The sequence below is a fragment of the Halichoerus grypus genome, chromosome 7 (assembly GCF_964656455.1).
Source record: "Halichoerus grypus chromosome 7, mHalGry1.hap1.1, whole genome shotgun sequence".
NCBI classification, from domain to species: Eukaryota; Metazoa; Chordata; class Mammalia; order Carnivora; family Phocidae; genus Halichoerus; species Halichoerus grypus.
In genome coordinates, this window is record NC_135718.1 from 31,567,742 (window position 1) to 31,590,050 (window position 22,309).

The 22,309-nt window shown below is 40.3% G+C and overlaps 1 long non-coding RNA gene and 1 other non-coding gene across 3 annotated transcripts; both read left to right on the forward strand.

The window, feature by feature from the left end:
* Positions 1 to 2,123: 2,123 nt before the first annotated feature.
* On the forward strand, positions 2,124 to 2,213 carry LOC118547952 (small nucleolar RNA SNORD88). The gene has a single exon (XR_004923362.1). It is a non-coding gene; the product is annotated as a small nucleolar RNA SNORD88 (small nucleolar RNA).
* Positions 2,214 to 3,195: 982 nt separating this feature from the next.
* Positions 3,196 to 21,862, forward strand: LOC118547921 (uncharacterized). 2 transcript variants are annotated; one of them, XR_013449666.1, is made up of 5 exons: positions 3,196 to 4,207; positions 4,923 to 4,980; positions 12,042 to 12,179; positions 13,715 to 15,498; positions 20,425 to 21,862. It is a non-coding gene; the product is annotated as an uncharacterized LOC118547921 (long non-coding RNA). The 2 variants fall into 2 exon arrangements; XR_004923333.2 differs by lacking the exon at positions 20,425 to 21,862 and having other exon boundaries at positions 13,715 to 16,594.
* Positions 21,863 to 22,309: the final 447 nt, after the last annotated feature.

The following is a 22,309-nucleotide window of genomic DNA, read 5'->3' on the forward strand; positions in this document are numbered from 1 at the left end:
GCCCAATGACCAACCACCCTGAGTTGCCTGGGACTGAGGGATTCCTGAGACTCAGGACTTTCAGTACTAAAACGGAGAGTTCCAGGCAAACGTGAGCAAGTTGGTCATCCTAGATGGGCAACACATTCTCTTTCCCCAGTTACTGCTCCTTCTACAGCATCAGATTTTCTGATAAACCACACAACACAGACTTTTTCGGTTGGAGTCCCATTTCCCTTCCGGGAAGTCCTCTTGGCCAAGAGTCAAAAGAGCTCCAGGCCAGCTTTTCTCGCATATGGTACAAATTTGGTGCACAAGAAACACTCAAACATGACTTGCCCTGACAAACTATGGGAATCGCAGCTGATCCTAATATAGCAACACTCCTTTACTCCTCTGCCCAAACTTCTCACTGGCCCATTTCCCCTACCCTGGGATTTCTCAGATGTGAGTCAGGCACTATTGTACTTCTCAAAACCCATGGGACACATATCAATCTCCCTAAGCAGTGCCACTGAAGTCCCACTCAGTAGACTTGAAGGGGCGTGAGGAAGCATAACAACGGCTCTCTCCAAAGATCCTCCTCATGAAATCACCTCTTTTATAATCTTCTTCTAAGCTTGAAACTGGCGAAAAGTTCCAATAATTGAAAAGCCAGTTTTTGGACTGTGGTAACCAAATATAGGGAGCAAAATTGCCTAAGGGCCCCAGATGCTGCGGCACTCTGAAATCTTCTGCCACATTTGCACCAAGAACCAAGATTTCCATGGGCTGCTCCAGCCAGTGACTGAGTGCAACACAGATCATAAGGCAAGCTTCTTCCTAGGAGGACCCTCTGGTGGCAATTTTGGCTTAAGCAGTCCCAGCAGCCTTTGCCAAATCTTCCTTAGACTGTACCGCAGTCTAGGACACTTCCACCAACCTCCCCCCACCCCCTTCACTGCATTTGACTTCCATCAGTCTGATGGTTCTCCCAGCCTTCCCTGGCTCCCTCCCCATTCTCTCTCACAAGTGTTTCCTCTAATAAAATTCTTGAATGTTTAATGTCATCTTAACAACTGCTTTTTAGAGGGCCCAGACTAACATGAAGATACTTCCTTTGAAAACATGCATCTTGCCAGGACCTCACTTGGTGTTTCATAGTTGTTGTATCATAATGCAGCAGGCAACACTTCCAGTTCGATATCCACTTATGCTACTAATCATAGGATGAATGAATGATATGGTAAGAGGGAACACCAGGAAAACTATGGGATTTTACTTTACAGTTCTTGTTGTTCAATCCACTCTAGGTTTTGTTAAAATATAGGTCTAATTTGTATGAGTATAAAGCTGAAATTTTGGTAAGAATTATCATAGTGGGTGCTCAATGTGTGAGTGAGAACACTGTATATGTAAATCTGAGTGGGCAACTGGTCTTGGGCCAGGACTTGGATGAAAGGGTTGTTACATGCTACCTTGGAATTGCAAAGCAACCTCAACCCCAGTATCAGCATTTTCCTTTATTCCTTTACATTTTCTTCCTCCCCAATCCCTTCTCATTTTTCTCTTCTATCTTTTCACTGTATTTCTTGTAGTGCCACTGCTTGAGATGTTGCTAACAAGCAATAGTGGAAGTAGAATACAGAAATAGAATAGAGAAGCCTTTATTTTGCTTTTATTGAACCTGGGAAGTTGTTTAAAAGTGTACCCCAAAGAAGGCAGAATAAAAGTAGCTTTTTATACTTGTTCTCCAGAATTTCAAGTGTCCCAAATCCTCCACTCCTTTTTTAGAAGAAAAACTTCTGACTGTAGTATATTTTTATACAAAGGTGTGTGAAAAACATCAATACCAAAACTGTACTTTGATAATATCCTGACAAAAACCCAATGCTTTTCCAAGCAAAAGAATTCCTCTCTGTAATTTGTATCAAGGACTGTCAATTGTCAAAATATGACAACATGCCTTTGTCATCATTATTAATATGAGGGAATTAAGAAAGGTTTACTGTGGTCAATTTATTTCCCCATATTAAAAAGAATTGTAGCAGATGTGGAAAATAAAGAGAGAAGAAAATAAATGGCCACGCTTCAAATAGTATCATTCTTAATTCTGATGTATTTGTTTTTTACTATGCATAATTTGTTTTTACAAAAATATTACTTCACCCCCATGATGTCTAGCACTGGGCTCTGACCTCCCCTGAGGATGTGGTGCCCCTGGGACCTCTGACACCCAGGGGTCTGAGAGGTCCTATTCTGGGGAAGTGCTGGGGTGTGTGGCTATTTCCCCACCTGATAGCCTCTGTGAAAAAAAAAAAAAAAAAAAACAAGAAAAAAATGACTGAGTGGCTATTCACACTTTATCATTTGAGGGCTGGTTATAGTTAACGCTGACATAAGAGCAAAGTATTGGTTCTCACTCATACTCTAAGGGAATGGAAACCAGGACAAACAACTGATTTGGTGGAAAGTCCAAGATAATAGTTGTCAGGCCTTTATTACGGCCAGAGACTATTTGCCAATGATGACAGGCCTCGAGCTGTCCGAAGTCTTGACTTTACAAGTGCTTGACAGGAGTTAAAAGGTTTCCCAGCGCCCAACAGTCAGTGCCAGTTCCCTCAGTTAACCGGCGGTTGAGGGCAGCAAGAACCCTCCGTGTGCAGAGTCAAGGGGCAGGAGACCAAGTGAAATCGCAAGACCCTGGGCTAGCGAAGGTGGCTTTGTCCACCGCCAAGACCACGGTGGCTGCGGCTTAGCCCTACTCCTCCAAGGGCAACAATGCCGAGCGGAGGGTGAACGCCCTTGCACAAGTGGCCTGCCAGGTGCAAGCACCAGGGCTTTGGGGTTTTTCTAAATGGAAGCATTACAGAGGAAATGTAAAGCACTGGCTCCACAGACAAACTGAGGGGATTAGAGCAGCTCCAATACGAGCTGTATTATCTTAGACAAATCACTCGCCCTCTCCTGGCCTTAATTTCCCCGTAATGGAAACGATACCATTTCTTCCTCCTGGACCTGTTGTGAAGAAAGGATTCAAATGGCATGGTAATGCTGGTGTTGGGTACAATACATGACACGCAAAATCTGTTACAAGAAGGTGGTAATAAATAAAACTCCCAACCCTTCCCCGCCACCGCCAGCGTCTCTACCGGACCCGCTTCCGGAGCCCTTTCACCTCAGCCGAACGCAAATCCCTCCGCGCTCGCGTCACTTCCGGGAGACTCTGGCGGCGACTCCTCGAAATACCCGGATGCAACTATCATGGCTGCCATCAGTGAGAGACCGCAAGGGAGATCGAGTCAAGAGCTGCCCGGAAATCGCTCAGAGTTGGGGCTTCAAGGAGGCCTGTCAAAGGACAAAAGATGAGATTACTGGGCGGCAGGGTGCCCCAAACGTCCTAGGAACTGCGCTTCCGCGTTTCCTGTTAGTTTGCCGCCAAGTTTTTCTAGAGGAGTCGCTCCTTTAGGCAGGGTGGGGCCTCACTTCTTGCTTGGGCCTTCCTTGTGTGCCGGGTTTTGGTTTCCGTCACCCCGCTTAGCCCTGGAATTGCGTGGGCAATGCGGGCGCTGGCCGGGGAGGAAGGGGCGGGGCAGAGGCTAGGACGGAGAGAGTGGGGCGCGGTGGGAAATTTGGGGTAGCAGAGGTTTGGGGCGCCCCACTAAATGCAGGCAGCGTCAAGCTGCTGCCCCATTGGAGTCTGGTTCCTGTGTTTTTGGCCGACATACACCTTGCCGTGGGGCTCTCATATTTGGCCATAGGGCTCTTCCCTGCTGACCCAACCGTACTCAGCATTAGACTTTGATCCTCGAATAATATCCAGGATGTGTATAATGAAGTATGCGATTGGTTTTTTAAAAATCCCAAACATAAGCAAACTAATAATGTTAGTTTTAAGTTTCAGAATTAATAGGGGAACTATACATGTTGAGTATGGGGTTGGTTTTCTTTTAAGGTTTAAATTTGGATAACATGTTAGTGCTTGTGAGATTTTTTAACAAAAGCTCTTAAAGTAACTGGTATGAGAAAACATGCTAATATTTAAAATATTCAGAAAATTGTTGCACTTTGCTACTGCGCAGTTGTCATGATGAAACACGAAGACACCAGAATTGTACCTCAGGATAAGACTTTAATTGCGAGAGGCTTCTGCAAATACAGTAATTCTAAATACAGATGTATTCATTTCAGTTAGTTCTCTTTGCACAGTGGCCTATAGGTTTTGTCTTCAAGTGAAACAGGAACAAATGTGAGTTGATTGGTTAACATTTCCTAGTAGTTAAAACGACTTTTTAAGTGCTTAACTGTGTATCAGTTGCATTCAGAACCTCAGTTGAAACCATTTTTATTTGTCTGAAATATGTAATGAACTCATAATGTAAAAATACATACAGAATGTTATAACAAAAATATAGTAACTAATATGTAAAGCAAGTTGACCCCATAAAACATAGTTTTATATTTTGAATATAATTTGAGTTTTCACTTAAACTCTCAAAATTAGAAGAGCTGACCAGAAATGCTTAAAAAAGAAATGTAGACATTTACCCCTTCTCTAAACATGCCGTCGTTTGAACAGAAAACAAAATGACATTGGAAAGCACCTGGGATTTATTTTTACAGTTATACTATGTGCAAGGTACTGAGTTGATAATGGATAAAAAAAGTGCTTTACAACATATAAAGTAATCTACCGATCATGAACAGTTAATACTCTCACTTCTGACCAAATCATGTCTCCTTATGGTACATTTTAACCTCCCAAACTTGTGGTTCTTGTACAAGTATTAATATACAGGGTTGTAATCATATTTTATAGAAAACAAAAATAAATGAACTGTTTACACATTTTGAATATTTTTTCTTGTTTATATGTTGTTTCAGATTGTATTTATAAATGCATTTGTACACAGTAGAGTCCTTAGTAACTTGATAATCATAGTTTTTTGTATGGTTTTTTGCAGGTAGGTCTACTGGGTTCTTGGCACAGTACCATATGGACCTGGACAAAGCATTGTTAAGGTGGAAATTTTTATTGTATTAATCAGTTCAAACATTTGACCAGTCTATTTATTTTCCAGCATTTTAGTCAAATAACTAGATGTGGGCTTCATAATAGTGAGCAATATTTGTAGGATAGTTGGTCACTTTAAATTTCTTCCCAAATGTAAAATTTGATCTCAAATAGTTAAGTTTTACAGAGCAGTAACTATATGCCAAACTCTGTGTTAAGTCCTATACATACATTATCTTAATACGGTATCATGAGTTCGGTCTGTTGGAACTCCTTTTTTTTTACAGATGGAGAAGCTGAGGCAAAGAGGGATTAAGTTCCTTGTCCATGGTCCCAAAACTAGAGCCATATTCTAGAGGCTTTCTTTCCATATATTTGAGGACTTTGGTAAAAGAATAAGAATAGAAGTTAGGAGCTGGGCTCTGGTACTACCACCTACCCTGCTTTGTAAATTAGGGCAAGTCATTTAATCTCTCTGAATTTCGTTTTCCTCTCCTACAAGAAATGAACACTTTCAACTATTATATTTTTATTGAATCTTGAATCATCAAGAATCCTTAAGAGTGCTTTCACCATTGTCTCCCCTATTTTCTTCCAAGCGTCTGACACTGTTCCATGAGTTTTGTTGCATATGCACAGGAGTGACAACTCTCCCTTGAGTGCAGCCTGGTCTGACTATATTGTAAGATGTGTCCAATTGTAAAATAATGTGCATCTTGGAATTGATAACGTATAATAAATGATCTCTGAGCTCCTTTCAACCCCAATTCTATGACGTGACTATCTAACTTATTGCTGGTTTATGTATTTTTTAATATGAATGATTCAAGATAAAACAAGCTTCTTGGTAGTGGAAAAGTTGGAACCATTCCTGTCTTTTTCATTGCTAAATCTTCAATACCCAGAACAATGCCTGGCATGTAGTAAATGCTCAGTAAATATTTGTTGAATTAATTAAGCAAATCTTCATTTTACATTACAAATACAACATCTTAAAAAATTGTGTTTGACTTGAATTTGACATAAAACAGAATAGTATCAACAGTGCAAAAATATTTTGCTAACATTTTTTGGGTTCAGGAGTGTACTGTTAGAAAACAGTCGTCTTTGTTTCCAAACATCTTTTCTGTGCATTGTTATTGATTGTCATCAAGTGTGTGGTACATTTTGTTCCTTGAAGAGGTATAGTAAAAATCGAAATGCTGGCATAGACTTTTTAATAAGGCATCAAACTTTTTTTTTTAAACTAGCAAAAGTATGGAAACACTGATTAATTATGTAGAGATTTTCATTTTAACAAAAGTTGGAAAATGTTATTTGATATCTTTATTAATTTTCATGTGTATTCTGGAGGTGATTAAACACCATCCTTCCAAATATACAAATAATATTAAATATGACTGAGTTATCAATGATGAAAATAAACTATAATTGAAAGATATTTTGAAACTCTGAATGGGCAGAAAAGTATTCAAGTTTTGGGGTGACTAAGTGTAAGATAATGTAAGTAAAGAGATTATCCCAGCTATATTTATAGTATGTCTGATGAGGTCTGTACTTTCAGTTAGAACCCAGGAAGGGGACACAGTAATTATACAGAGTTCTAGACTATTTTCTGGTGATAATCAGCTAAGTGTTCTGCTGTGGCCAGAAAAGCCAACAACCTGTGAGTTATCATCAAAAAAGGATTTGGGGAAAATCAACAAAAAATATCTTACCCTGAACAACACAATGGTCTATCTAAACATGAAGGGACAGGCAGTTATTTTACATTCATGATGGATAGATCTAGAATGTTCAAAATCCTTTTAATTCTTAAATATGACTATAGATATTGTTTTCCTCACTTAATTCTGGAAAAGCTATATGCCTACATACCCACCTTTTAAAGACTAAAATACATAGCTAGTAAAATTTACATAGCTACTAAAATTTCTGCCACTAGAATAAAGCTCTGTATCACATTACAGCATATTATTACTGGATGAACATTAACCACTACTCTGAATTTCCACTATCAGTTTGCTTTTCTCAGGGCACCTTTTCATAGAAAACACAGTTTTTTCTTCTTTTGTAAGTCACAGCCTGTGCAATAATGAGGAGGGAGAGGTGTTCACTTCTCTTAGTGCTTATTCCCTTGCACCGGCTGTGTAAATGTATCCTTTCCTGAAGCCCCATACTCAAAGGAGAATAAGGCCAAGGGCCCAAGAGACATTATAAGTTCAAATGAAATAATTCAATTTACGAGGCTTTTACAGAAGTTTATGTGTATTGATTAAAGGCTTATTCCTCTACAGTTTTGGAGAAGTGAAGGAGGAGTGATATTTATCATTAAATTTGGGACAAATATATGTTCATCAAAACGTGTTCAAAAAAAAAAAAGAATTTTTTTAAGTACCTAATGGTAGTGCTTTGTACCACCTCAAAAAACTTTTTCTTTAAAACTTCTACTATTTTCACATCTTTTTTTTCTTCATCTTTTTGTTTCCCTATAAATAAATCAGTAAACCCCCTCCCCCTTCCTGGGCTGCCAACCTCCCTAACCTCCTGCCAGCTATGATTTCATATGACTTCATCTGGATAAAACCCTAGGATACATTCATTTTGTTTTGTATACTCCACCTGTTTAAGAATTTATGTCAAATATATATGATTTGGAAAATCTGACATTTGGATAAAATAAATATAAATCAAAATAATAAAATCAGAAAGTCATGGGACACTTGAAAGTAAACCAGAAACAAAATTTTAAAACCTTCTCTGGTTATTTATAAGTATCACATTTAAACTCTGGGGCAAGTAAATCCCTCAAAAGTTTTTAGAAAAGGAATACAAATGGAATGTTGCTAATTCATTATTGTTTTTAGTTTGGTACATTGAAGGTAAAAGATTTTGCAAGTTCACGTAGCAACCTTATTCTTCAAATTTTGATTTTTTTCCCTTTGAGGTCTCAACCATGACTTCTTTTAATAGAGGGTGTTTAGAAATGTTATGCTGCAAGTTGGTGAAGAAGTACTGCATCTCCTTTCTAATACTTATTCGAAAATCATTTTTTTAAAGTAATCTCCCACTCATCGCGGGGCTTGAACTCACAACCCCAAGATCAAGAGTCAGATGCTCCACCGACTGAGCCAGCCAGGGACCCCAGAAAATCATTCTTTATAGTCAAAACTTAAAGTCTTGATGACCCATTTTCATAGGCAGAAAATTCTTTTTATGCTCTGCCTTCTAATTTGGTGATTGTGAGAAGTCTTTGTTTAACAAATGACATTTATTAATGCATGCCTACGTGGTTGAGAGAGAGACATGAAAAGATCTACACCTTGCCACAACCCTGGAAGTACCTGTATGAGAGTGACATTTAAACATAAGTGCGAGGAAGGATGACCTGTACTATGGTGAAAGTATGTACAGGGTAGAGAGAGACACAGGTGATCCTTCCTGAGGTCTGGAGAGCATGTTAAAAGGGGGAGAGGGGCTTCATAGAACTGTGATACCTTGGATAGTCAGGATCCTTTGAGAAAGCACTCTAAATAATTTGGTGGCTGTGTTTCTTAACAGGGATAGTATTAACATAGGATAGGACAGTTTATCACTGTACTGGACTCCTAAGCGATATAAAATACATCCTTGGCTCTATGGTCTTTTCCCACCAACTAGCCTCAGTTGGCATCATGAGGAGCAGTTGGCTTCCTTGCTTCTCAGTTCTGATCGTTACGCATGCTTACACGGACTGCATTGCTTTCGGATGCTTTCTGTCCATGTGTGTCATTCTCATTCATTCCTTGCATTCTCCAAAGACTTTGGTACCTGACTCACAGTTTCTCTCCCTGCCCTGAGTCCCACCTTTAAGCCAGGTTACATAAAATTCCATGTGGGTAACCCAGGCGATATCCTGGTCTCTTGATTGCTTCAACTTCTCAAATTCAGTGACCTTTACCTTTTCTATAAAGCCACCCACTCCCTGGACCTTGTCATCACTTAATGTCAACTTCACCCTTAAAAGCTTAAAATAAACTCTTCTACTTTGTGCCCATTTTCCCAGCTTCCTAACTGAATGACTTCCAGTGCATCTATACTTCAAGAACTCCAGGCCCTTAACTGTGCTACTCTCCCCTATCAGTTTCTTTTCGCTTCCCATCACTTCAACCACTGCACAAGACTCTTGCAATCTTGTTCTTCTGTTAAACCTATTCAAGAAAACGCAACCATAGGTCAGAAACGATAATAGTAGCTAACATACACTGTTTGCTTATTGTATTCCAAACCTTCTTCAGTTGACCTGGATTGTCTCCTTTAATCTTCATAATAGCCCTATGAGATAGGCATTATCATTATTTTCATTTTGCAGATGAAGAAACTAAAACACAGTTTCTGTCTACTAAGTAGGTCTCTAGAATATGAACCCAAGCAGTTTGCCCCTAGAAACCGTGCTCTTCCCGACCACTTTAGACTACCTTCCAAAGCAGCTGTCTTCTGTGCTTCCATGCTTGGACTGCTGAGCTGTTTTAGGGACAGAGTGGGTTTGGCTAGATGGAGAGTGTTGAAAGTACTCACCTTAGCCCTTGGTTCCTTAACTACCCCTCGTGGTAAGTTTCAAGCCAAGCCAGGAAGCATAGAGGGAAGTAACAGTGATTAGGTATTTAATGCCCTCAGCTACTTTTGGGTGTCTGCTGGCTAGAGGGAGGGGAAAACTAAAGAGAATATGCATCAGTTTGGGGGCTGGACATGACATGTCACCTCTGCTTGATGACCAGGTAACTACTGAACTGGAGAGACTGAACTTGGCTTTATCTGCAACGGAGTAGACAGGAGAGAGTCCGTCTGTTTTTAGAACAGTCATTCTCACCAGTTTTTCTTCTGGATTTCTTTCTCTAGACGTCCCTCTTTTTTTTTTTGAAGAGACACAGCGAGAGAGGGAACACAGGCAGAGGGAGTGGGAGAGGGAGAAGCAGGCTTCCCGCGGAGCAGGGAGCCCGATGCGGGCCGATCCCGGGATCCCGGGATCATGACCTGAGCAGAAGGCAGACGCTTAATGACTGAACCACCCAGGCGCCCCTAGAGGTCCCTCTTTTTGTCATGGATTTGTTGACCCTGACATTATCGCCTTAAGTAACAGGATAAAGCTCTTGAGAGCTGATTGTTCCAGTTAATTGGACCTACCTGGGTGGCCCTGTAAGTAGTTATTTTAGGGCTTTGGTTTTGACGGTGATTTTTGGTTCCCTGTACAAAAAAACCTTGCCTGTTGCCATTCTTAGGTACTTAAAAGGCAAACTTTTATTTTCTATGTATTTAAAATAATACCAATGACTTCTTACCTTTAATATTAAATGCACCATAATTTCTGTATTATATACAGAAATTTTATCTTCACCACAATTCTGAACCTGAATTTAAGTTACTCAATTTCAAGAGAGAAGGTAGCCTCTAGTGAAGTAGGGATTTTCTTAGAAACCCCTTTCTGCTTAAAAGACTTTCTAGAGAAAAACCACACATCGGAGGACATCAGTAGCACAACAAATTTATATTCACGACTTTGCCTGGCAATTCTTCCCTGTCTCGCATTCTTCACAGGAGCTGTTTTAAACTTCTGCTCCCCTAAGACCTTCCCTTTTGTGTCCACCATCCCCTGTACCCCTTCACTCAGGAGATTATTTTACTTCTCATTTTCTCAGAGAAAAGAAAAACCATAAGATGGAATCTTTCTCAAATTAGTACCACCAAACCTTCAAACTTACTTAATTGGTACCCATTCTTTGTCCTTCCCTCCTTTCGCAATGGAAAAGGTAACCCTTTTCTGATGCAAGGCTCTGGATCCCTTCCCAGTCCTGCTTCCTAGTACCTTTGTTCCTTTACCTATCTGTGGCTCCTTCCCATTGGCATTTAGGTATTTTCAAGTCTTTTCTATCTTAAAAAAATAAAACCTTCCTATAGGAACTCCTCATTTTCCATTCTGTTTTTTACTTCTTTACAGACATGGTTTATGAAAGAGTTGTCTCTATACACTGTTCCTTGCTTTGTATTCCTAGTCATTCTCCAACCAACTGCGATATTTTACCCCAACTGAAACTATCAGTTTTAAAGGTCTCCAACTACCACTGCATTTCTAAATCCACTGTGCACTTTTCAGACCTTATCTGACGACCTTTATTCAACAAATGACAGTTGAACCACTCTCGCTCCTTGAAATCTCTTCCTTAGCTTCTGTGACACCATTGTTTTCCTGGTATCAGATAACTTACTTGTCCAGCCATTTTTTCTCAGTGTCTTTAAGGGTATCTATTCATTCATTTTCTCATTCTCTTACTCAGATATTTACTAAGCATCTGTTACATGCCGGGCACTGTACCAGGCGCTGGCAACAATTTGACATAAAATCGAGTCTTTCTCCAGAAAAATGCACTCCCAAACATACGCTCAGACAAACATTTAGCAAATGTTTTCGAGCGTTTCATGATCACTAAATACTTGTTTATCACTGTAGATTAAGAGACCTTGCCTTGGAACTTCCAATTTCCTTAGTAGAAGCTTTTACAAAAACATTAAAAAACAAAACAACCTAATTAAATTAAAAAAAAAAAAAGTGGCGGGGGGGCTCAGAAAATGAAAATGAAGTCAGTTTTTCCCAGAAGATTTTATAACCATTGGATACTTCCTCTAAGATGTTAAGATTAAACCAGTTCCTCCAACCTAACATTTGTGGACAAGCTACTGTTTCCCTCCCCTCCAACCCCCACTCCTCTATGCCTTGATTGGTGTCACAAGAATAAAATTCAGGAAAGAGTCTTAACTCATCCTTAAAAAGGAGAAAACGAAGTGATAGAGTTGGTATCATTACTTTGAAATTAGATTGAATAGGATTCTAGTTTCTACTATGGTTCAAGCGATGTGTAGGATGTCAACTTCAGAGAATGGGGCAAGCAGAAGGCTGAGTAATTCCTCACTTGATGAAGCTATTTCTAGTGACAAGAGAAGGAAATGGTGCTGGTGTTGATATCTTGTGGTCACAGTAATAGGACATTTGCATTCTGGGCACTATCTTTTTATGCCATCCATTGTCTCCCACCAGCCTCCAAAACATGTGGGTGCTGAGAAGATCCACCTCTGTCTTCTCATTACATGTTTTTAAAGGAAGAATCTTTTAGTCACAGATTCCATATTGGAGTTCCTTTGATCACTGGAAACAACCAGGAAAAACAAACAAATGGTAAGATTCACGTTTCTTTTGGGACTATTGTGTATGAGATAAACTGTTTGCCAACATTTTTTTTTTCATCCAGCGCATATAGTAGGCATCCACTGCTGTGCTCAACTCTGGTCATGTAATGATGAGTAAAAACAGATAAAACCCCTGCTCATAAAGCTTATAGTTTAGTGTAACAGATCACCAGTAACCAGATAACCACACAGAAATATAAAAATGCAAATTTAACAGGTAGTAGGAAGAAGTATAAGGTTATATGAGAGTCTATATAACAAGAGAATTTGACTATGGTAGGGAAGTCTTAAAATGATGCTCAGGCTGAAGACTGACTAAATGTTATCTAGGTGAAAAAGGAAGGAAAGTGTTCCCCAGATAAAAGGGCTTGAATGTGTAAGAATCTCTGATAGGAGAGAACATTCAGGAAAGAGGCAGAAGAAAGGTTGGGTGGCACAGGGGAGAGAGTGAGGAGGAGATGAGGCTTGGGGTCATATTTGAGTTTTGAGAGGATCTCCTTGGCTGAGGTTGAAGAAAGGACGAGAGTGGGGCAGAGTGCAGGAGAGAAGACCAATCACCCAGGTGTGAGATGATGGGTGCTGGGGATGGAAGCGAAAGGGAAGAAGTTGATTGTATTTGGTAAATCATCTTGAGTACGAATACTGGATTAGATTGGATATAAATTTTGCTAATAGCTAAGCAGAAACTAAATTTTGATTATTCCTTTTGGCAGTGAAATAAGAATTACTGGTTAAGGGCACCTGGGTGGCTCAGTTGGTTAAGCGACTGCCTTCGGCTCAGGTCATGATCCTGGAGTCCCGGGATCGAGTCCCACGTCCAGGGAGTCTGCTTCTCCCTCTGACCCTTGCCCCTCTTGTGCTCTCTCTCTCTCTCTCTCAAATAAATTAATAAAATCTTTTAAAAAAAAAGAATTACAGGTTAAAATATATATATATATATATATGCTTTCAAAAAGTTACGGAAGACCACACTGGGACACAGGTTAGGCCCTCCTTGAAGCTTATTATATACACTGAATATGAACAACTAAAGCCCCAAATTGGAGAAAATTGAGTCGTGGACCTTCGAGATTCAGCCTCCAGATTGAAAAGTATCTCTACAATTTTAAGAATAAAACTAATTTTATTTATTTGAGAAAGAGAGAGAGAGTGCGGGGGGGAAGGGGAGGGGATGAGGGAGAGGGCGGAGGAGGAAACGAAAGGGAAGAAGTTGATTGTATTTGGTAATTCATCTTGAGTACGAATACTGGATTAGATTGGATATAAATTTTGCTAATAGTTAAGCAGAAACTAAATTTTGATTATTCCTTTTGGCAGTGAAATAAGAATTACTGGTTAAGGGCACCTGGGTGGCTCAGTTGGTTAAGCAACTGCCTTACTACGGCCACTTACTACGGCCACACATCTGAGCTTGTCGGATGTGCAGTTGCTTCAGACTAATTGGAATAGGACAGTCCTAGATTACATACAGCACCGGGTGCGTTGGTGTAATTAGCGTAATTTTTATTTTGTGTCCAACTGCAGGGCAGGCTTCAGGGTTGGTAGCCTCTGCTCATCGGCCCCGTGATGTCATCAAGGACACAGGCTCTTTCCAGCTCTTTCTGCCACCTTTTGTGTTGTGTTGTGTGGGAAAGTGTGTAATTATGACGCCAGGGTCAAGCCGGAGCAAGATTGCTGCGGCAGCTGCGGGCATCACACCCAGAGCTCTGCCACGGCTGCTCCCACAGTTCGCAGCGGTCTGCAGACTGACCTGGCTTCTTACAAGCTTCGCACTCTCCTTTGAGATGGCCTCTGCCCTGGCTGTCCATCGCATACTGCCCGGGATCGCCAGAGCCTCTCTTGACTATGAACGCGTTCTTCATTCGTCGTTGGCTACTTCTGAGGACTTGCCCCGGGACCGGAAACCCTCACCAGTAGAATTCTAGACTGAATAGATTGAATTGATAGCTTTATAAATTCCGTTCTCTTCGGCGGTTGTGTCTCCTGAGAGGCTTCACATTAAGGCCCTTTTCTTCTTTCCTCCCACCCACCACAGATCACTGATAAGGGTCCCACCCTTTATCCTGGACTTGCGTAATTGGCTCAAAGAGCCTAGATCAAACATAAATTTCCCTATTGTTCCCATTTTCCTAAGTACCTTTCTTTGAAGGTGTTTTCCTTACCTGTCTCATTGTCTTAGGACTAGAGTCCTTATAGTCTTTTTTTTTTTTTTTTTAAGATTTTTTTATTTATTAGCGCGTGAGAGAGAGAGAGAGAGAGAGAGAGCAGGGGCAGAGGAAGAGGGAGAATCAGACTCCCCACTGAGCAGGGAGCCTGAGGTGGGGCTCGATCTCAGGACCCTGGGATCATGACCTGAGCAGAAAGCACACGCTTAACTGACTGAGCCACCCAGGCACCCCCTAGAGTCCTTATACTATGTTGTGATTTCTCTGAGAGGTTTATCTTGGTTGTTATTTGAAACTGGTATTAAACAAAAATTTGTTTAAATTCTAACTCCATTGAGAGGCAAAATGAAGCGGCCTCCCCTTTCTCTGCTCTAGTAAGGCTTGCAAAAACAGATCGCTTTGTTACCTGAACCCCTCCTTGGCTCCCTCAACAATCCTCGTCTCCTGGGTATTGCTTCAGGTTTCCTGTGGAAGGAGCCTCAGAGAAGCTTTTCTGTTATTCCTTAAGAACTGTCCCGCCATCTGCCCTCCCCAGACAAAACCATTCTGCCTCCATCTCCACGTAAGTTCGGTGGCCAGAGCACAAACTCCCCATCATCCATGTTTTACCTCAAAGGAGAATGCAGATGCTGATTTTATTGAGCTTTGTCCCTGTGCCTCAGATTGGCTGGACTGTTACTCTTTCAACTCTGAACAACTATGTTTCTTACGAGGAAGGATGACCACTTTGACTTAGCGGAGACTAAAGCCGACTTAATTGCCAGCAACCACATCCTCAACTTCCAACTGATCAGGTCCAGTTACCTTGGTGGATCAGGTTTCCCCCAGGGACTTAGATCAAACCAAGTGACTTCATTTTTGGTGCTGGTAAATGTGTTTCTTTTGCCAGTTGAAGAATCCAAGTGGGCAACTTGCTGATTGGCACCTTCAGAGGAACTGAATAAGAGGGTATGCAAGATTTTTATTCAGTTTAAAGAAATCCAGAGGTCCAAGTATTGAAGGCCTCACTTCCAGGAGCTTTGCAACCGTTGATGTAGGACAAAAGTTTGGCCTTTCCTGGCTCAAAGATGCCCCATGGCAAGGAGCCTACAAAGAGGACTTTGTTTGGGACCACTTCTTTGTAGGATCAGAAAAATCTGGCAAGTAAGCTTTTCATCTCTGTTGTGGATTTCGTATGGCTGCATGGACTCACGGCGATACTCAGCATCAGTGCTTCACCCTGTTAATGGGTCCTGAAGACATGGGCACCCTTTTTTAAAATCAAACTCATTAATATTCATACAACAAAATACACAAATACATACACCTGTATAACCACCACAGTCAAGATACAGAACATTAGCATTACCCTAAAAGGTCTCGGTGTGTCCTTTCCCACTGAATCCTCCCCCACCCAAGTCCCCGGCCCAAGCAGCCATTGGAAGTAACACCCATGAGATGAGGCTCTATCAGTGTGAAATAAACCTGTCTTTCCTAGAGTTATGGATAACCCCACTATCTGAAAGCATTCCTATGAAACCTTCATAAGCCAAAATGGTGTAAAGCAAAGTAGCATTTACCCTTAATTTATATGGCAGATTGAGTGTTCCCAGACCCAAAAAGAGATGCATCTTGCTAACGAATGCACAAAATAAATCAGGATAAAGAACATGCTCACAGACACAGTTCAGAGCTATGGCAGCTTGATGCTGAGATGCTGAGTGTAGTTCCTGGGGAGGGAGCTTCGTGGGGCTGGCTGCTCTTGCTACTTGGGGTTCGGGCTGCCCCTGTAATGGCTTGCTGCAAAACAAGCACTGGATGCTATTTTTGCCTTACACGTTTCCATCAAAAGTGAATATCCTCTCTGGATTTCTTTTGGTTAGGGAAAACAGGTACTCCTGTGGGTCTTTCCTAAAAGCAAAGCAGTGTAACACAAACTCAAAAAGTGGGAGACATGTATAGAATGTGTTCCTTTGGGTCTGGCTTCTTTCATTCAGCATGTTTTAGAGGTTCATCCATGTTGTTTATATATCTGTAGTTTGTCTCTTTTTATTGCTGAGTATTATTCCACTGTGTGGATATCCCACAATTTGTCCATTCACCTATTGATGGACATTTGGATTGTTTCTCATTTGGGGCTAGCTTTTGTTTGGACATATGTTTTCATTTGTCGTGCGTAAATACCAAGGAGTGGAACGGCTAGGTCATGTGGTAAGTGGATCCTTAAATTTATAGTAAACTGCCAAACTGTTTTCCCAGAGTGATTGTGTTATTTTATATTTCCACCAGCAATATCTGAGAGCTCTAGTTCCTCCACATTCTCACCAATATGTAGTCGTTTTAATTATAGCCATTGTAGTGGGTGTGTAGTAGTATCTCATCGTGGTTTTAATTTGCATTTCTTTGATGACTACTGGTGCTGAGGATCTTTTTTCTGTGCTTATTGGCCATACTTGCATCTTCTTTTGTCAAGTGCACAAATATTGATGAGCAACTGATTTTACTAGGCAGTGTGACACCTCATCTCCTGGCCACTTGAACTTCTAGTATGGGTACCAGAGTTGCACTGTCCCTACCCAGCCACACACCCTCTTGGAGCCGTACCTCCTCCCTTTCTCTAGGTCGGGGATCAATAAACTTATTTTGTAAGGGCCCGATAATCAATAGTTTAGGCTTTGTAGGTCATGTCACAACTCTTCAGCTCTGCTTAAAAGCAGCCAGAGACAACATGTAAGTGAATGAATGTGGCTGTGTGCCAATGAACCTTTACTTATAGACCCTGAAATCCCCCAAACCATCTTTAGATTGTTTTTCAACCATTTAAAAAGATAAAAATTATTCTTAGCTTGCAGACCTAAGCTTGCCAAACTCTGCTCTGGATGGTTCACACGCTCTCACCCTGTCCTTAGCGTGCAGTAGTCACACAGTTAGAGGAGTTTGAGTCCAGCTCCCCACTTACTGGTCTGTGTCCTTGGGCATCTCTGTCGCCCTCACTTTTAAAGGAGACTTTCTGGAAGTCCCAAACAATGCTTCCACTTATATTTCGTTGGCCGAAACTTAGTCACATGGCCATGCCTAACTGGAAGTTAGGGTGGGAAAGTCATCTTAGCTACCTGACCATGTGCCCAGCTAAAATTTTGGGTTCTGTTACAGAGGCTGAATTGGTTTTGGGGTAGGTAACGCAGTCTGTGCCATACACGCCTTGTCCACAGCCCTATCCAGATATTCTCTGAGCCCTAGAATAGGCTCCTGAATGAAACTAGACACTACCCTCAGTCACGGCTACCTGCGTGGGAGTTGCCTTGTGGAGCAATGATGTCTGTTAAGTTACAATGAAAAAAAACAACAGATTTTCAAGTCCAGTGATGCTCAGTACAATCAGTGAAAACTCCTGTTAGTATGGACAAAAATGTCATCCCCCAAATCTTTAGAATGTTACCATTTCAGATCTCTCTTGTGATGTTCTATTTTCCATACTCTTCCAAGTTCTGGATCAGATTCTGAGGTTTCTTCTATTTCTGGTGATGACAATGCTTTGGTGAACAAAATGTCAGCATGGACTTTTTCTACCCTGCTATTCGGTAAACATTCAAAATAAGCAGGTATAATAAGTATTTTAAATATTTTGCTTTGGGTTTTTTTTTTTTCCCTCCCCTAAATGCTTGTCTCCACAGCACCTGAGATTTTAAGAAATTGATAGTGGTAACATTTGAGTGGAGGAAGTCTTTGTTGGCCATCTCCAGAGGATTTCATGATTGATCTTAATCTTATTCAAGATCTTTGACTTCCTATTATTTATATAACAGATATGTGGGAAACTCTTCCAAAGTCATAGAAACAGTCATGCAGGAATGGCTTCCACAGAGCACACTCCTCTTCAAATGTCCACAGAAGAGGGCATCCCGAAGGTTTAGGCAAATTAAAAATATTAGGGTGGAAGTGGGGGCCTTAGATTATTTGGATTTAGATGGCTAAGCCTTTCTGTTTGGATTAAAATAACATGCTTTTATACTGTTATGGAACAGACAGAACATGTTTTATTTACAGTTTATATACTATGATTTTATCATGTTTCTAACAGTTGGCAAAACTGCTTTGCTTTTGTGGAAACAGTGCAAGCACATGTTTGTCTGTTGGAATCCCCTCCTCCTAAAGCCATCTTATGCTGAAAATGTATCCTCTTCAAAGTGGAAAACCATCACCATCTTCTTGAGGGCTCTGTTTGAGGGTGTTATATGTTAGCAAGAGACCTCTGGGTTTTAATATAAGTGTTTGGGGTCACCTAGAGTTGTCTATAGTTATAGAACGAATTGATTTATTGTGAAGTTGATGTATTACAATTTTTGAATCAGTAAATGACCATTCTTGAAAGCCTGCTGGTTTTTTGTTTGCTGCTCAGTAACATCTTTGGGCACTGAGAATGGGATCCTATTAAAAAGAAACCTGCATGAGTACTTACTACGGCTTTCATCTAGAACCTCTTTGAAGCATGGGGTGAAGAAGTCAGTCTACTTGATCTGAGATTTTTATTATCGGTAAAAAAATAAAATAAAATGTATTTTTCCCAATTGTAAAAATAATCCATATTTACTGTAGAAAAAGAACACAGTTACCAAGGAAAAAATGGAAATCATCCACAGTCCCACTACCCAACAATAACTATGTTAAACCCTTTTACAAACATCCTTTGAGATGATCAAATTAAGTTAGTTGTCTTTGAACCGGTTAAGACTTACCCAGGGGCCCACCCTAAAGTGATTTGTGATTAAGGGAATTTTGAGCCTCTCTATAACCCAAAGACTGCTTTCACTTAGCACCTCACTGGGAGAAATATTTGTAAAACGTGACTCTTCCTAAGTGGACTAATTGCTGATATGCAGCACATACCCAAACAATCCTTTATGTATTTCTCAAGACCTTTTGGAGAACATGGTTTCTAGGATGACGCATTATTTTGTGATGCCTTGATAATAGGACCAGCAGAGGTTCTATTTCCTTAAGTGCATGAACAGTGTTTCCCTTGGCTGTGTGAAAGAAGGAAGAAAGGGGTACAGTTGGAGGATACAATCCCATCATCTCAGATTATTAGCCACTTCCTGGCATCTGAAAACCGTGAGGCACCTCTGCAAGAAGCAAAGACAAAATATTTGCTGAGCCACTTTCTTGCTTTCTGTGTGTTGGCATGGGGTAGTGGTGGTAGCTGACTAAGAAGACTTCCAGGGCAGACATCTTTGTAATCCCTCTAATGCCAAGCACAGAGCCTGTAGCCTCGTAAGTAAAAGTATTCACAGTTGTGTTAAGAATAATCAAGGTCAAAGAGCACTTGAGGACACATACTGACACCAGCTCACATCACATATACCACTTAACCATGTAAGAGATCCAGATCTTAGCCATGGTTGTCACCCTTCTCAGACATGTCGCTGGCCCAGTAAATTAATACCTAAGAATGGAGGCAGGTACAGGAAGGATCTGCAGACAGACATGAGGACAGGCTGTAATCTGCGGGCACATGCCACCTAGCCCTGCACGTCTGTACCGAGGTGGCTTTCTGCAGCAAAAGGATGTCTCCATCTTGGGAACCTTCTGGAGAAGACATGCATGTACAGTAAAAGTGCTTTGTTTGGCAGCAGCACACCCTCCTATCGGCATCAAAACTGCCTGTAATGCCTTCTAAAAATGCCGGTTCTTGATTCCCAGTCCAGATTTACTGAATCAGAATCCCTTGGACTTGAGGTCTAAATGATTCTTATGCACCCTATTGTTTGAGAACATGGGGTTAAGTAGTGTTTTCAAGTTTTTGACTGTGACGCAGAGTTAGAAATGTTTAATAAAATACTTATTCCTACTAGGGCAGTACATTATATATTCTACTCCATTCTTTTCTATTCAGTTTGCTGAGTCTGATCCACTAAGTTGATTTCATGACCCACTAATGCTGAAGTAGGAAATTGGATTCAATGACTTTTAGTGTTTCAACATTAAACATTCTCTAACTAGGAAGAATTGAACAGCATACAGAAAATAAAAATAAATGTAAATATAAAAAATAAAAAAGATAAAATGTCATCTTTTTTTTTCTCTTTTCAGATTGTAGCCAATATGAAGATTGTCAAAATTCATAGAAGCACAGCAGATGATATACCTGGGCTTTACTCTCTTGGAACTGAACAGTCAAAATCTTTGGGCTTCAGTTTTCATCATCTATAACAGGAAGCTAATATTCCCCTTTACATTCTTAAAAACTCTCAAATGAGAGGGGTGCCTGGGTGGCTCAGTTGGTTAAGCATCCGACTCTTGATTTCAGCTCAGGTCATGATCTCAGTGTCGTGGGACTGAGCCCCGGAACGGGTTGTGCGCTCAGCGAGGAGTCTGCTTGTCCCTCTCCCTTCCCCCACTTGCGCGCTCTCTCTCTTCCTCAATAAATAAATAAAATCTCTTTAATGAGATTCAAACTATGAGGAAGCTCTGTGAACTCTTAATGCATACATTGATATAAGACATTAATTAATTGTAATACATCAATGTAATGCAATTAATGTAATTATGTCCTTTTACATTAATTGTAAACTTGAAAATGTTTGGACATCAGGGCACCCCTCTCATAACACCTGTTGCTTTCTGGTCATAACTTACACTCTCCTTGATCCCTGGTGGCTGGGCTTTAGAGGAAAAGGCACTGCAGAAATCATGTGAATGTTGATGCAAATATTTGGTTCTTGCTCTTACATTCTTAGTTGCTTTCATACAAGAGAAAATGTCCTGAAAAAACACACCTGGGAGAGCCATCTAGATCTTTTTTGGTCTCTGAGATATGTTTTTTTTTTTTTAATATTTATTTATTTTTAGAGAGAGCGAGCGAGCGAGCACAGGGGAGAGACAGAGGAAGAGAAAATCTTGAGCAGGCTCCCCGCTGAGCACAGAGCAAGACATGGGGGCTTGATCTCATGACCCCAGGGTCATGACCTGAGAAGAAACCAAGAGTCAGAGGCTTAACTGACTAAGCCGCCCAGGCGCCCCTCTGAGATATGTTTTTAAGCCTCATAACCAACACCCCCCGGTCATTGTTGGGAAAGTGGTAAAATACATGTTCATTAGAGCATTTTTTTAATCATTTCAAAACATTGCAAAATGGTTAAAATATATTGTATTCATATAATTTAATACTAAACTCTTCTAACATATATTTGGATATACTTTAATTTGAATATATTTTAATTTCATGAAAAATTGTTGATGTATTGTGGAGTAGAAAGTTACATATTCAATATACTGATGATGTAAATATGTATGTGTGTAAAGGTGCCAAAGAAATGATTAGTTATGCCATTCTGCTTTATATTTTTCATTTTCCAAGTGCACACTGATAGACAAAAAAGACTCCTCATAAGACCCTGTAAGCATTGGTATAATGGTAGCATTATTCTATGCTTTGATATATCTTGGAGACTGCCTGTATCAGTTTATATAAATACTTTGTTCTTTTAAATGCCACTGTAATAGTAAAACAAAGTCCCCAATGGATGAACATTTAAGTTGTTTATAATCTTTTGTTCTTACCAGCAATGACGAAATAAATAATTTGTACCTATCACATTCAATATATATAACTTTACACGCAGGATAAAATCCTAGAAGTGGAATTTCTGAGTTAAAGTATTTTTGCATTTGTAATCATGACACATATTGCCAAACTGCCCTTCCTAGAACTTGCTTCATCAGACACTCCCAATTAGTAAAGTAGGATAAGGCCTACCACCTCACCAACACTGTTATCAAACTTCAAAATGAAGTTAGGCATCTTTTCTTCAGAGACATCAGTATTTCTTTTTCTGGGAACTGCCTGTTTAAATCATTCCGTGTTTATGTTAAGAAAATTTGCTCTTGCCTGGAGATTAATTGCAAATACTTGACCCATGTTGTTATTTGTCTTTTGATTATGGTGATTTTTGTCATGCAGAAAAAAATTATATAG